This window comes from Dama dama, chromosome 16, assembly GCF_033118175.1.
Source record: "Dama dama isolate Ldn47 chromosome 16, ASM3311817v1, whole genome shotgun sequence".
Classification (NCBI taxonomy): Eukaryota; Metazoa; Chordata; class Mammalia; order Artiodactyla; family Cervidae; genus Dama; species Dama dama.
This window is the reverse complement of record NC_083696.1, coordinates 23,358,331-23,375,782: the sequence shown is the minus strand read 5'-3', so window position 1 is coordinate 23,375,782 and position 17,452 is coordinate 23,358,331.

Here is a 17,452-nt window from a genome sequence, read left to right as displayed (position 1 = left end):
CTCACAAGATCTACCCCCATCCACAGAGAAGGTTCTGCAGGTAACAACTCCCAATCCCCGTCAGTTCACTGTGCAAGTAAGAATGTGACTTATTCATTCTGATTTTACAGAAAAGTTTCAGAGTCCTTTTCCCCTATTGTCATACCCTTTTAGAAATGTTTCTCCACACTTGGCTAATAGTACAGAAAGTGAGTTTTAATCTCAGACAAGATGTTTTAAGTGCCAAAGTCTTTTTATATTTGGACAGCAATAAACAAATGTGCTAAGTCAATTCAGTCATGTCTAACTCTATGCAACCCTAAGAACTGTAGCCCACCAGGCTCCTCTGTCCATGGGATTCTCCAGGCAAGAATACTGGAGTGGATTGCCATGCCCTCCTCCAGGGAATCTTCCTGACCTAGGGATCAAACCCACATCTCTTAAGTCTACTGCATTGGTAGATGGGTTCTTTACCACTAGCATCACCTGGGAAGCCTAAATAAACACAAATAAGTAAATAAATAAAGTAACTAGTACTATGAGTTGCGAGAAGAGCAAACTGCATCTCAGCGAGCGTGAGCTCAGGCACTTGTGGTCAGTGACCCGAGTTCTTAGTCAAACAGAAACACTCTGTACCAGCATGTGCTCAGGCCAACTCAGTCCACTCACTCTTTCTGAGGACAATTCAGACAGAGAGCAAACCCCGGGGCTCTGGGTGCAGCTTCACTAGAAACATGCCTTGGCTTGAAACCAATGAATGTGCTCGTCAAAGCTCTACAAAGCCTGAGAAAGGAAAGAACTGTCTTTGCTCCAGGGCCCAACTTCCCTTCTCTCTCCAAAGCCCCTGTGTTCCCCTTGTGATCACCAGCAACCTACCCCATACCCTGAGGCACTTCTTTCTTCTGTGAACTGTCCTCCTCCCTTTCTTAAAGTGACTGTTTCCTGAGAACACCACCCCCCCCCCATAGTCCCCTCAATGTCAGTGCACATTCCCTTCTTTTCCACACTCCTCCCATCTGACTCCAGGCTTACCATGCGGGTTGACTCCGAAATGTGCCTACTGGTAGGATAAATAAATATTCTGCATTATTGACTACAGCTCTTTATAGTAGAGTGGATGGTTGTACGGAGCAATGATGACAAAGCTACTCACCCCTGCCCTTAACCCATGTCTGTTTAGAGAGAGGACACAACTCCTTCACTTGTTCCTGGTCGATCTGCCCATCACGATTCCATGAACTGAGACAAAGGTAGGGCAGGTGGTGATGGGAATCGGAGACACGTGAGCAGCATATGCAGGACAGCCTGTGAGCCCAGCCCCCACCTCATCACAGGGTCAGTAATGCTGCTGCCCTGGCCACCTCCTGTTTCCAAAACAGAAAGCTGCACACAGGCTCCTCATGATGCCGTGACCTGTTGCCTTCTGACTTGTGTACTCTGACCTCCAATTGCCTTTTGTGTGCAATCACAAGACCAAACTGAAAAGATACTTTCCCTGTCTTTGCCCTTGGTGCACACCTTCATGATTTTGCACAGAATTCCTCTTCCCCCTCTTCCTGTTGACTATTTTGTCTTCTCCTGTCTGAGAAATACAGATCTCCCTCTTGACTTCCACTGCCTCGTTATGTGTCTCCAGGTAGAGGACTGAATTCATCTTTTCAGGCATCGGAGTCCCATCCACCTGTGATGGGAGCGTCTATGAAATTTTCCCTCTCCTTAAGACCAGAGTGTCTGTTATCTGGGCTGAGCAGCGCTAAGTCACTTCAGTTGTGTCCAACCATTTGCAACCCTATGGACTGTAGCCCACCAGGCTCCTTTATCCACGGGATTCTCCAGGCAAGAATACTGGAGTGGGTTGCTGTGCCCTCCTCCAGGGGATCTTCCTGACCCAGGAATCCAACTGCATCTTACGTCTCCTGCATTGGCAAGCAGGTTCTTTCCCACTAGAGCCACCTGGGAAGCCCTGTATACTATCTAGTAGGCACCCAATGGGTAAGTAATTGGAAAAGATACTGAATGCATCAATAAATTAGACTTTTCAGTTGTGGAAGAGACACAAAATAATTAGGCCACATTCTGGTATTAACTTCCTGGGAGGCTTCTCCCCCAAGTGCACTCATCATGGAAGGGGACAGCTCTGGGATGTCTGGCAAGACTTTATTGATACTTCCCAGGGGGAAAGTACAGTGTTGGAGACACAATAGTGGATGACAGCAGGTCTGGTCAGGGGCTCATGGGGATTATTATCTAGGAGGAAAGCCTGGCATTAATAAGAAACATTAGACCAAGGAGCAGTAAAAGTGCCAGAAGGAAGGAAGTGATAGCATATACCAGTTAACAGGCAGTGAGGAGAGAAATTGAACTAGAGAAACATTGACTAGGATGAAAAGAGAAAGAAAAGGAGATGGCAAGGAGAAATCTAGGTTTCTATTTGCATACTTGCTGGGTAGAGACACCACTCACTGCAGGACAGAAGGTGGAAGAACAAGAGGAAACCAGTCAATTGACACCAGCTACCCCTAACCCTAGAGGACTACCCTGATAGCTCAGTTGGAAAAGAATCTGCCTGCAATGCTGGAAATCCTGGTTCAATTCTTGGGTCAGAAAGATCCACTGGAAAAGGGATAGGCTACCCACTTCAGTATTCTTGGGCTTCCCTTGTGGCTCAGCTGGTAAAGAATCTGCCCACAATGCTGGAGACCTGGATTCAATCCCTGAGTTGGGGGAGATCCCCTGGAAAAAGGAAAGGCTACCCACTCCAGTATTCTGGCTTGGAGAATTCCATGAACAGGGGAGCTTGGCGGGCTACAGTCCATGGGGTCCCAAAGAGTTGGACATGACTGAGTGATGACTTTCACTTTCACTTTGCCCCTAACCCTGTGCACTTGGATCTAATTGGGAGAAATCTCTCAGCAAAGAGTTAATTTTGGCACAGTGCGCTTATCACATCTTGGAGGAAAATTCACCTTTGTGAAAGTTGTAGCTGGCATTCTAGGTGCGCTCCCTGTGATCTCTACTGTGTATGTTTATATTATAGTTTCCTCCCGCAATAAGTCAGGGCTGACCTATGTAACAAATAGAATATTTGAAGAAGTGATGGTATGTGAGTGATGGTGAGTATTAGACTTCTGAGTCTAGATTATAAAAGACATTGCAACTTCTGCTTGACCTCTTGGATTAATTGCTCTAGGGGAAGCTAGCTATCACATCTACTAAAATAGCTGAAATCCAAAAAGACTGAATCTATGACATGCTGGTAGGGATGCTGTGCAACAAGAGCTTTTATTCATGGGCTGGTGGAAGATAACCATAGAAATATGGTATTACTGAGTAGGATTTTATTTATTAATATTGAGATATCATTTACATGGAGTAAGATGGACAACATTTAAGAGTACAGTTCCATAAATTTTGACAGCTGTATATACCCTTGTAAGTACCAGCTCAATATTTGTTGCCCAGCTCAACATTTCTTCTCCCTAGGAAGTTCTCTAGGGAGAACTGTCAATGGGCTCTGCCCATTTGACACACACCCCATCCCTTCTCCAGCAGTAACCATCACTCTGAGCTGTCAATCAATTCATTTACCTATTCTGAACCTTCACACAATGGACTCGTATAAGGCACGCTCTTCTTTGTCTGGCCTCCTTCATTTAGAGATTCATCCTTGTTTCTATTGCATGAATCAGTAGCATATTCTTTTTCTTTTTAATTTTGTGTTGTGTTCCATGCAGTGAATTGTTTTATCTGTTCCACTGTTAATGGATGAGTTCTTTTCTGTTTTTAATGAATAAAACTCTGTGAATATTTTTGAACACATTTTCCTGAAGATATGTATTCTTTTTCTCCTAAGAATACACCTTGGAATCAGTCGCTGGCTCCTAGGATATACACGCGCTGAATTTTTCTGGAAACTGCCAGAGAGTTCTCCAAAGTGGATCTAGTATGTTCAGATTCCCCGTGTGAGAGATCTGTTTTCCACTCTCACCAGCACTTTGTACCGAAGACTGCTTGCTTTATTCTAGCTGCACCGGTGGGCCTGTAATGCTGCGATTCATGGGGTCGCAAAGAGTCGGACACGACTGAGCGACTGAACTGAACTGAACTGAGGGCTTCATTCGTCTTTCCCTGATGAATAAAAATGATGAGCACCTGTTCTTACGTTTGTTGTCCATCTGGATAAATGACTAAGTCTGTTTTCTGCCCATTTTATAATTGGATTTTTGTCTTTTATTTATGGAAATGTGAAAGTGTCTTGTCTGTTCTGGCTATGATCCCTTGTCAAATACATGGCATAGTGGATTGAACCTCCCCTTCGGAGAGCAGTCACAGAAGGGTAGAGGTGGGTGAACTGTACTTCCTTCCGAGGCATGAGTGTGGTCCTAAAGCTGCAAGGAGAAAAAGGACATTGCCCCTCTCTTGTCTCACTTGCCCCCATTTTCATCCACTCTATCTCTGGTCATCCTGGCACAGGCCTGGTATGGGACAAGCTACCTGTGGGGAGCCTGTGTGAGGCTGAGATCTCTACATTGTCCCAGATGGCTGGCCGCACCCATTGTCCTGGCTGCAAGTGGAGTCAAAACAGGCTTATTCCCCAAAGCAGTCTTAGTCCTTCTCCAAAGCAGATCTTTAGCAATCCTACTGATCACTGATGATGGTGCTGGTGGTTTAGTCACTCAGTTGTGTCTGACTCTTGCAACCTCATGGACTGTAGCCCACCGGGCTCCTCTGTCATGATTTCCCAGGCAAGAATACTGGAGTTAGTAGTCATTTCCTTCTTCAGAAAATCTTCCCCACCCGGGAATCCAATCCAGTCCACTGCATTGCAGGTGGATTCTTTACTGAATGAGCCACCAGAGAAGTCCTGGATACTTGGTGGGAAAACTTGCAGTTTATTCAGAAGAGCTATAGAGAAGGCTTACATTCAGACTCCTTCTAGAAGTTCTTAGTCCCCAGAACAGGAGCAGGGGAGCCCAGCCTTTATCAGACTTAGCTTTTGAACATCTTCAGCACAGTGAAAGTTAGCACAGTGAATAGTAGGGGCGAAGGACTTTGGGGCAGAGGGTAAGCAGGCCCAGTCTCAAACATCAGTTCCCCAGGTCACCACCCATGGGGTCTGGGACCACCTATTTTCTCCAAGCCCTTGTTTTTTTTCTCTATGTAATGTGAGTCATAGCCATAGTGTTAGTCACTCAATCGTATCTGACTCTTTGTGACCCTATGGATAGTAGTCCACCAAGCTCCTCTGTCCATGGGATTCTCCAGGCAAGAATACTGGAGTGGGTTGCCATTCCCTTCTCCAGGGCATCTTCCTGACCCAGGGATCAAATCTGGGTCTCCTGCATTGCAGGCAGATTCTTTACCATCTGAGCCATCAGGGAAGGCCAGGGGAACAATAACTATGTCTAGTGATGAAGTCATTGTGACACTTCCAAGAAATTAACAAGATCCTATATGTACCAGGCATCTTGATATATATGAGAAGGGCCATCCTGCTGCTTCTCCTGGTTCACGCAGGTATTGTCTCCCTCCATCAGCTCTCAACAGAGTTCTCATCTGAGCTGAGACAAGGTAGTGCCAGCCTGAACCCGTGGTCACTCCAGCTGTAAATTCTCAAAAAAACAGCAGCCTCCACACCCTGAGCCCTCCCCTCTGATCCCAGGACCACGTGGAACTCACTACCCCTCACCCTGACCATAGACTTCTTGGGACTGACAGATTTTGCAGTGCTGGATAGAGTGGCAGACAGACAGCTGTGATATAATAAGAAATACATATCTTTGTCTTCATCTCTGTTTCTGGTACAGAGCATCTCATATCCTGGGATTTCCAAAACGATGAAAGCATAAAGGTGTCTCTTGTTATGTTAATGAGGTTGTGTTTTGGACCTCAGTCAAGGAGTGCGATGGTCACCAGAGGAACCTGATAAGAGCTGGGACACAAGTGAGTCCCTGGTCTGAAGTGGAGTAGGAAGATGGCTGAAGTGGAGTAGGGAGATGGGTGTTCCTGGGAGGGGTGGACAGTGGTTGGAGGACCAGTCAGCAGGGCCAGACTTCAGAGTTTGGATTTTATACTACGTGTGAGGTTGAGCAGGGGAGGGCTTGGAGAAAGGCGAGGCCTCCCAGGCTTCAGAGTGGACTTAGGAGGACTGGGAGGAGTCATCGCTGGGGTTAGGGGGTCAAGAGGAAGACATGGTGTTAGGGTGATTGATTGGGGTCTCACAGCAATGACAGCCGCAACACCTCGACAGCAGCAATAACAAGGTTCACTTGCCGTCCACACTGTCTATTGCCATCAGCAGGGGAGCCACCCTGTACCCTCTGTTCTCTAGGGCATAGTTGACAGCAGCTAGAATCTGGAACTTGCCCGGTCATCAGGCAAGGCGTCCACTCTCTTATTCCCTGGACACTGGCCAGAGCCAATGGCCCCACCACCCTGATGCGCAGGAGGTCCCTGGGAGTGGAACTGAATTCAAGAAATTCAGGTGTCAGGGCTGAGGCTGGAAGTGGGGGGAGTTGAGGTCCCCTGTGAAGGCAGAGGGACAACATCAGCTGGGTCTGGCACAAATGTGGGTGTCCGGGAGGTTTGTGCTACATCCCTAGTCGGGCACTCACAGACCCACACACAGGCAGAAAGCACTCAAATGTGGCAGGTTTGACTGCATGTGACACACCACTGCATCCCAGGATCACAGGGCTGGTAAAGAATCCCCCCCTCAGCAGGTCAGGCACTGGTCTTTGTGTGTGATCATCCCCATTCAAATGAGACTTTTTAGCAAAAGCAGCCTTGCCCAGGACCATGGCCCCCTGAGCAGGTTTCACCAGCTCCCTGGAGGTGCCTGCTGACACCTGCTGCCAACAGTGTGCCCTCCGGTCGGTTTCACGCCACTTGAAGTGACCCACGGTTCCCCTCTGAAGACACTGTTTTTAAATTGTAGTTAAATGAAGTCATGACCCTTTCTAGGTGGAGACCCACCCATTGCTTGATTCTCTGAGAACTTCTATGGGCTAAATTGTCAGAAGAGGAGGAGACTTGTCCCCAGATTCTATTGTTTCAGAAAAACTGTGACTTCCTTGCCTGCTTGGAAATCAGAAACAAGCCCATTGGAACTTCTGATGTCCTCTGTGGTTCCCTGGACCCACCTTCAGACAGCTCGCCTGCAGCTACACATGCTACAGCATGCAGAGTGAGCATTTCCAGGGGAGCCCCACGGTCGCCCTTTGGGAAGCATTTCTGTTGAAGCTGTGTGTTGGGATGGAGGTAGCAGGTGAGGAGTGCAGAGCATGACTTGATGAATTTTCACAAAACTGGACACACTTGTGAAGCCAGCACCAGCTAAAAAACAACATTCAGAGCCCCCACCCGCCACCCCCTGCCTGCTCCCTTCCAGGCTCCAAGCCCAGAATAACAGCTCTCCTGACTCTGAACAGCATGGATCAGCTTTGCCTGTTTTGTAGTTTATATAAATAGACTCATACAGTATGTGCTCTTTCCTATCTGACTTCCAAGAATTACCTTTCAATGCCATCTGTCATCGTTTCATTCTTAAAGCGACCCAAACCTGGATTCAGAGTGGCCATGTGTCACTATCCAGGTGATACCCAGGTGCCCAGGCTCTGGGGGCATGACCCGCAACCTCATTCCCTGCATTGCAGTGCATTGCTCCTCAGAGTAGGGCCCTGGGGTGACCCTCTTGCTCCCTTACAAACAAATTGGGACAGATTCTCAGAGCCATCATGGCTTCACCATTGTTCCAAGACCCTAACCCAAGGTGAGACCCTAGAGCACTGTGGGAGTTGGAACCCATAGAGGAAGAAGTATGAAAATAAATGGACCATGGCCTGGACCCCAACAGCTCCCTGAACCCCAGGTTTAGAACAATCTGGAGCCCCAAACTGATGAAGACTCACCTCTTCCACTCCCTCTTCTCAGCTCAACCGAGTTCCCCCCTGCACGGTCACCACACTCTTGTTCTGTCCATTTTCCCTCCTGACTTCCTTCACCTCGCTCCACTCTCAGCTCCCTCCCACTCCGGCCGAGCTGTCAGAAGCCCTACATACAGGCTACCCCATTCCAGACCTGTCCATCTCTGGTCTCTTCTTCACAGAGTGCCCAGATAGTTTCTTTTTTTTTTTTTTTTAGAATGAACATGTGTAAAAGACATAATTAAATTCACTCATTAAAGAGGGAACCAATAAGATGACAAAGCTGGTTCAAAGAGCATTTAAAGGACTGAGATTTTAAGGAGTGTTAGTTGCTCAATTGTGTCCCACTCTTTGAGATCCCATAGACTGTAGCCAACCAGGCTCTTCAGTCCATGTAATTCTCCAGGCAAGAATACCGGAATGGATTCCCTTCTCCAAGGGATCTAATTTTTTAAGTTAGAGACAAATCGGGTAGATATACTACAGGGTAATAAAACAGAAACTATCTCTCCTACTAGGCGGAAATCATTTGAATCTCTACCAGCAATTATCTACAAGTTAACATGTATTTCACAGTTCGAGCTCTTCACTAATAAGAGCAAACAATAAACTTAGACAATTGACTTGTCTTCTAGAGAAGCACTATCTGATAGTATGCAACATGAGTCAGGTGTATAATTTAGGTTTTTCTAGTAGCCCCATTGAAAATTAGAAACAAATAGATGAAACTAATTTTGAGAGTATATTTTATTTAACCCAATACATTTAAGATACTGTCAGTTTGACACATGGCATTAGACACATATCAAGGCATCAACAGCCATGTGCTGATAGAGCAGTTCTAGTGTGGATCACAGCAAACTGTGAAGAGAGGGGAATACCACATCACCTTATCTGGCTCCTGAGAAAGCTGTATATGGGTCAAGAAGTAAGAGTTAGAATGTTACATGGAACAACTGGGTTACTCCCATGGTTCAAAATTGGGAAAGGAGTACAAAAAGTCTGTATACTGTCACCCTGCTTATTTAACTTATATGCAGAGTATATCATGTGAAATGCTGGGCTGGATGAAACACAGGCAGGAATCAAGATTGCTGGGAGAAATATCAACAACCTCAGACAAGCAGATGATACCACTCTAATGGCATAAAGGGAAGAGGAACTAAAGAGCCTCTTGATGAAGGTTAAAAAGGAGAGTGAAAAAGCTAGCTTGAAACTCAGCATTAAAAACCTAAGATCATGGCACCTGATCCCATCACTTCAAGGCAAATAGAAAGGGAAAATGTGAAAGTATATATATTTTATTTTCTTGGGCTCCAAAATCACTGCAGATGGTGACTGCAGCCATTAAATTAAAAGATTTATGACAAACCTAGACAGTGTATTTAAAAGCAGAGATATCACTTTGCTGACAAAGGTCCATATAGTCAAAGCTATGGTTTTTCTAGTAGTCATATAGGGATGTGAGAGTTGGACCATAAAGAAGGCTGAGTATGGAAGAATTGATGTTTTCAAACTATGGTGCTAGAGAAGACTCTTGAGAATCCCTTAGACTGCAAGGAGATCAAGCCAGTCAATCCTAAAGGAAATCAACTCTGAATATTTATTGAAAGGACTGATGCTCAAACTGAAGCTCCAATACTTTGGCCACCTGATGCAAAGAGCCAACTCACTGGAAAAGACCCTGATACTGGGAAAGACTGAAGGCAAAAGGAGAAGGGGGCAGCAGAGGATGAGATGGTTAGATAGCATCACTGACTCAGTGGACATGAATTTGAGCAAACTCTGGCAGATCATGGAGGACAGAGGAGCCTGATGTGCTGCAGTCTATTAGGGTCACAAAGAGTCAGATACAACTTAGAGACTGGACAACAACAACAAAAGAGAAATAATATTTTAGGTCTATTAAACAAAGCTTCAGCTTGACACTGAAGGAAAATACAGCCATACTCTAGGCCTTATCTAAATTTTGGATAATCTTTCCTAACATACCTACTTAGGTCCCTGTGATCTCCTTGGCCAGGATACAGGAAAGGTGAGTCCAAACAATGGCCCTAAAATGCAGCCATACAACTGTCCATTTCCACAAATGGTCTTGGATAGGTGTATGGGGTCCATGAGAGTCCAAAATTTTGTGGATAGAATGGATGGATCAGAAAAGACTGCACAGAGGATGAGTGGGTTTCACCTCAAGCAAAGGGAAGAGTGTAACCAAAGCAGGACAGTGTACAAGGTCAAAGAACTCCTGCTTGGCTGTGTGGGCAGGAAGGGCAGGGACTGAGCCTCAAAGTTAGGCTGGGACCCAATGGTCAAGAACCAGACATTTTTTAAGACAAAAATATTACCATGCTACCTTAAGGGTTCTCCCGGCCCTTAGTTGTGACCTCACCATCTTTAAGTGATGGTGAGTCATCACAGCCTCTGCGTGGGTCTCCTGCTTCTTCCCCTCCCAGAACCCCCTCATACTCTACACTCGGCTGAACTGGAATCCTTTGTCCTCACCAAGGGCCTTGGAGAAACCATTCCTCTGCCCAGCCTAGCCTCTCCTCCCTCAGCTCCTCCCCGGGAAACTCCCTGCCCATCTCACCAGCCTCTAGAAGGATGTTCCCACCAGCATCTTAGGAGCCCAGAGCTCATTATGAGGCCCTATCCCTGCTAGTCTCACAGACTGGCTACTCTGATGGACCACATACTCTTCAGGGCAGGAATCGGCTCATGGCCTTTTCCTCCAAGAGAATTTCTGATGTATATTAGACAGGAAAGAAACGTTGATTAAATGAATGACTGAATGAACTACAGCAATGCGTTGTGGTAGATTAGCACCAGTCTATGCCCAGCTCAGTCAGACCTAACTTTACAGGCCCTCTGCCTACAAAGGAGTCCGTAATATGTACCCAATTGTGCCGAAAGTTATCGGAGTGAAATCAGGGCTTCAGTAACAGAAAAAGAAGTAGTCTTGAGATAGCTGCTGATTACCAAGAGGCAGAGAGGTCCTAGGGACTGAGATACATAGAGGAAGATTTGTTTCATGATTTCCAAGATGAACATCCACTCTGGGTCTCTGGGCACCCTTCCTGGGCAGTGGTACCAGAGACAAAGAAAGGAAATCATGTGGGATGACTGCCAGGGACAGGAAGTGTGAATAAAAATAGCTCCCAGGGGGTTAACTGCCCCTATATTGTGCAGCAGGTGGGCCGTGAGCCCCAGAAAGCCTTCCAGGAAGAAAGGACGAGAATAGATGGGCATTTCTACAGTGGCATATCTGTGGCCAATGGTAGGTGTCTGGCCCTCACCCTTTCCTAAGAGTTCCTCTCATTTTCTCCAGTTTTCTCCATCCCAGGAAGCAAGACTTAACAGCCAGACATGGTGACACCTAAGCCTTGCTACCACCCAGCTCTTTTTTCCCCAACTAGGGCAAAAAAGAAGTGACTATTTCAGCAAATAACCCCCAACGTTATAAGTCAGGCAAGTGTTACAAATTCATGAGCAAATTCAGAGATCACTCATCCCAGAGGAGCATTGCAGAAATCACACACATGCAGCGGAAGGCTGAGCAGTGACTTCTGTGCTAATGCTGCTCTCCTCCCTTCTCCAACCCTGCTCAGTTTGACCCCTGCTGGCATGAGAGACCTGGATGTAATGAATCAGTCGCTTTTGTAGACAACAATCTTGGAGTCTTTGCTTGTGATCAAAGCTCGCCTGTTGACCTCACCAGTACAACAAATTTCCTTAAGATCGGAAGCCTGGAGTTTATGGCAACCCCTGATCCCCTTTCCCCAGGCTCTCTTCCATAAACACCAAGGCCCCCAGGCCCCTGCCCTTACTGCCTATACAAACACTTGGCAGCTGGCTCTGTCTTTCCTGGGAGCCTTCACCCCTCTAGTGAAAAATTTGGGAAACATTCCAAAGGGTTGGCCTGTGTCACCGGGGCACCTTTCTTTCTTGGCTGGATTTGCATTTTCAGAGCCTTAGAGTTTTGGCCTGGTGACCCTCCAGGGTGGCGGTCACATTAATGTAGACCTCCCAGAGACATCTACACAGCCCAGCCACTCTCATCAATGGTGACACATGAGAGAAGAGCACCCACACTTTGGCCTCATCTCTCAAGGAATGGCCCCAAAGGATACTCAGGAGCAACAGTCTAATGGTGTAGGAGTCAGAGACAAGTTCTGGGAGGCTGTCGTTCTAGCTTACACCTCTGTTCATTGTGCAGACAGGAAATGCCAGTTAAGGACAAGGCAGGAAGTCTGCATGGCCTGCAAGAGAAGACTGGCACCAAGCCCAGTCCCCTACACTGAGTGCCATGATGCTGTGCTTATTTTTGCTCAGCTTGGTCAAGTTGGAGGCTTATGTCTCAGATTACCCTTCCCTGCATGGTTTGGAGTGAACTGGCCACAAGTGTTCCTTGGTCTGATATCTGGGAAACCCAGGGCAGCACACAACTCTGGTAGACAGACGGAGAAAATTCTTACCTTCCCTTGGGTCTGTATCTGGCAGCCCCAGGGGACCACCAGCTAGCCACTGCTCCAGCGTGGTGGCTACACAGAAGCAGATGCTTCCATGACCTCCCCACCAGGGCACCTCTGTGGACACACCCAGGGTTCTCTGCAAGCCCAGATATGGCCAGAAGTTTGAGAGGTATAATTGGTGATCTCCTGACTATTTTCCCAGCTTCCTCTCCACTGTGAGTCCAGGTCCTATGACCATCCTTCATACATAGCTCTATGGTTCCTTTTTCCCCACAGTGAGTTCCAGTTACCATGAATACTTTCTGAGCATGGTCAACTTCTCTCCAATGAGAACTTCAGCTCCTACATGAGCTTCCATATGTGATTTGCTTCAGGCTCAACTTCTTATAGCGCACCTTGATGAAACAGATCCTCACCAATGGTTGGAGATGAACAGGTGGGAACTTTGAGGAATTGCTTGGGCTATCTTGAATCTGCCCTGCAGAGTGGGCATGCTCCACCACCATTCAGTGCTCGCTCTGGTCCACTTCTCTCAAAGCTCACTTTTCAAACCTCAGGCTTTTTGCAGGGGTGGCTCTCTGAACTTGGGCTTCTCTTGACCAGGCACTTGTGGGGCCCACACTCTCATATTGACAGGTCTGTGCTCAAACACAGCTGACTAGGGCTGGACCAGAGGTGTCCATGAAAGCTGAGGATCAGCGGAAGTCAGGGGTGGGCACAGACCTGCCCACATCACTAGCAGTCCAGAAGCCCTGGACATTCTACCCTGCCCATAGGCTGCACCCAAAACTTCTGTCAGCTCCCTTCCTGGGACCCCATGTCCCGTGTAATCCCTCCAACCTGCTGGAGTAGCCAACCCCCGTAGACTCTACACCCTTTAAGAATGTTTTGTGCTATTATTTTCAATAAATAGGCTTGAATTTGGAAAATCTGAATGTTCCAAAAGTGTGGGATATATTTTATTTGATACAATGTGATCTGCACATAAGAACTCTACACAGGAGTGCTCTGAAAGGCCATTCAAAGAAGTTGTGCACTTTGCCTAAAGTTCCACCATTTAATGTGGTTTTTAGGCTCTGCCCCATCCTTAGCCTTCCCATCCCAGGCTGCAGAGTTACTCTGGTAAGAGCAAAGTGTGTTGGCCACTAGTTGTGTCTGAAAAGGAGGAAAGGTGGCCAGGATCTGGAATCGCCAAACACTTAAGGAGCCAGAACACAGAAATCACAGGAAAGTGAACTCATTGCTGGTAGAAAAGGTATCAGGATTCCTTACTGACTCCTCACCTGGTTGGCTGCAATGATGGCTCTGGACCTGCTTGATTCCTCCAGCCTGAACATGAGCATCCAGTCTTGCTACTCCAACCAATGAAAGGTTGTTGCTGAACCACAAAAGATGCCGGGATTCTTGACCTCCGAAGGAGAAAAATTCAGTCCGGGGCCAGTGACAAGGCTTGATCGTTCAGAGCTTTTGTGTATAAAGTTTTATCAAAGTATAAAGAGATAGAGAAAGTTTCTGACACAGACATCAGAAGGGGGCAGAAAGACTACCCCTGCTAGTCTTAAGCTGGATGTTACATAGCTACTAGCAAGCTGTTAATTATACAAAGGAGATGTCTCAAAACTCAGAGTGGCACCAGGCCCCTGATCCACAACGTGCGTTTTGAGATAACATGGCACCAGGTGAGTCATCCCGGGCCATAAAACCATTGATATGAATGTTGAAGAAAGGCAGGTTTCCCAGTAAATATATAGTTTTATTAACATAAATTAGGAGAACAATGTATGAGTAAAATATACAGGTTTGTCAGGCCCTTTCTGAGTCTTAGGCAGAACCTACTTAAAGACAGACTCTAAGGTAAATACATAGTTCATTAACATAGCTAAAGACAAACATTTCCATAAGAAAAAAGCATTGGTTAGCTCAAGATTTAAGTAAAGTTAAGTTCAGGTGGAACCAGGTATCCTCGTGGCAACACAGAATTTTAAAAGAAACCTCTTTTTAAATTTGCATATTCAGTGGCTCAGAGGTTTTCAACTCTTTGTGACCCCATGGACTGCAGCACACCATGCTTCCCTGTCCATTATCAATTCCCAGAGTTTACTCAAACTCACCTCCACTGAGTCGGTGATACCATCCAACTATCTCATTCTCTGTCATCCCCTTCTCCTCCAGCCTTCAATCTTTCCCAGCATCAGGGTCTTTTCAAATGAGTCCATTCTTTGCATCAGGTGGCCAAAGTATTGGAGTTTCAGCTTCAACATCAGTCCTTCCAATGAATATTTGGGGCTGATTTCCTTTAGGATGGACTGGTTGAATCTCCTTGCAGTCCAAGGGACTCTCAAAAGTCTCCTCCAATACCACAGTTCAAAAACATCAATTCTTTGGCACTCAGCTTTCTTTATAGTCCAACTCTCACATCCATACATGACTACTGGAAAAACCATAGCTTTGACTAGATGGACATTTGTTGGCAAGGTAATGTCTCTGCTTTTTAATATGCTGTCTAGGTTGGCCATAACTTTCCTTCCAAGGAGTACGCGTCTTTTAATTTCATGGCTCCAGTCACCATCTGCAGTGATTTTGGAACCCAAAAAAATAAAGTCTCTGACTGTTCCCCCATCTATTTGCCATGAAGTGATGGGACCGGATGCCATCATCTTAGTTTTCTGAATGTTGAGTTTTAAGCCAACTTTTTCACTCTCTTCTTTCACTTGCATCAAAAGACTCTTTAGTTCTTCTTCACTTTCTGCCATAAAGGTATTGTCATCTGCATATCTGAGGTTATTGATATCAGCTATCTTGATACCCAGCCATCTTGATTCCAGCTTGTGCTTCCTCCAGCCCAGCGTTTCTCGTGATGTACTCTGCATATAAGTTAAATAAGCAGGGTGATGTACTCCTTTTCCTATTTGGAACCAGTCTGTTGTTTCATGTCCAGTTCTAACTGTTGCTTCCTGACTTGCATACAGATTTCTCAGGAGGCAGGTTAGGTGGTCTGGTATTCCATCTCTTGAAGAATTTTCCACAGTTTGTTGTGATCCACACAGTTGAAGGCTTTGGCATAGTCAATAAAGCAGAAGTAGATGTTTTTCTGGAACTCTCTTGTTTTTTTGATGATCCGACAGATGCTGGCAATTTGATCTCTGGTTCCTCTGCCTTTTCTAAATCCAGCTTGAACATCTGGAAGTTCATGGTTCATGTACTGTTGAAGCCTGGCTTGGAGAATTTAGAGCATTACTTTAATAGCATGTGAGATGAGTGCAATTGTGTGATAGTTTGAGCATTCTTTAGCATTGCCTTTCCTTGGGATTGCGATGAAAACTGACCTCTTCCAGTCCTGTGGCCACTGCTGAGTTTTCCAAATTTGCTGGCATATTGAGTGCAGCACTTTCACAGCATCATCTTTTAGAATTTGAAATAGCTCAACTGGAATTCCATCACCTCCACTAGCTTTGTTCATAGTGATGCTTCCTAAGGCCTACTTGACTTCATACTCTAAGATGTCTGGCTCTAGGTGAGTGCTCACACCATCATGGTTATCTGGGTCATTAAGATCTTTTTTTTGTATAGTTCTGTGTATTCTTGCCACCTCTTCTTGATATCTTCTGCTTCTGTCAGGTCCATACCATTTCTGTTCTTTATTGTGCCCATCCTTGCATGAAATGTTTCCTTGGTGTCTCTAATTTTCTTGAAGAAATCACTGGTCTGTCCCATTTTATTGTTTTCCTCTATTTCTTTGCCCTGATCACTGAGGAAGGCTTTCTTATCTCTCCTTGCTATTCTTTGGAACTCTGCATTCAAATGGGAATATCTTTCCTTTTCTCTTTGCCTTTAGCTTCCCTTCTTTTCACAGCTATTTGTAAGGCCTCCTCAGACAAACATTTTGTCTTTTTTCACTTCTTTTTCTTGGGGATGGTCTTAATCCCTGCCTCCTGTACAATGTCACACACCTCCATCCATAGTTCATCAGGCACTCTGTCTATCAGATCTAATCCCTTGAATCTATTTGTCACTTCCACTGTATAATTGCAAGGGATTTGATTTTAGGTCATACCTGAATGGTCTAATGGTTTTCCCTACTTTCTTCAGTTTAAGTCTGAATTTTGCAATAAAGAGTTCATGATCTGAGCCACAGTCAGCTCCCTGTCTTGTTTTTGCTGACTGTATAGAACGTCCCCATCTTTGGCTGCAAAGAATATAATCAGTCTGATTTCGGTGTTGGCCATCTGGTGATGTCCATGTGTAGAGTCTTCTCTTGTGTTGTTGGAAGAGGGTTTTTGCTATGACTCAACTTTCCTTATAGTCCATCTCTCACATCCATACATGACTCCTGGAAGGAGGGCACAAACAGAACCTTGTGCAAACCAGGACCCAGGAGAAAGGAGCAGTGACCCCACAAGAGAGTGACCCAGACTTGCCCATGAGTGTCAGGAGTCTCCAGCAGAATCATGGGTCGGCAGTGGCCTGATGCAGGTTTGGGGACACTGAGTGTAGCAGTGCATCCATGGGACCTTTTGAAGGAGGTCACCATTATCTTTATTACCTCCGCTATAGTTTGGCCCCAGGTAAATAGCAGAGGGGTGGGGGGAACACAGCCCCACCCATCAACAGAAACTTGGATTAAAGATTTTCTGAGCATGGCCCCGCGCATCAGAACAAGACCCAGTTTCCCCCTCAGTCAGTCTCCCATCAGGAAGCTTCCATAAGCCTCTTATCCTTCTCCATCAGAGGGCAGACAGACTGAAAACCACAACCACAGAAAACTAACTAACCTGATCACATGGACCATAGCCTTATCTAACTCAATTAAACTATGAGCCATGCTGTGTGGGGCCACCCAAGACGGACGGGTCATGGTGGAGAGTTCTGACAAAGCATGGTCCACTGGAGAAGGGAATGGCAAACCCCTTCAGTATTCTTGCCTTGAGAATCCCATTAACAACAGTACTTAAATTTGTATGAAGAAGGTGGAAAAATATAACACTAGTAGTTTATTTCCTCCTACCACTTAAGAGAGAGATTTAAAAATGTCTGACACTTACAGCCTATTTCCTCCATTTGGAGACCCCTGGCCTTCCT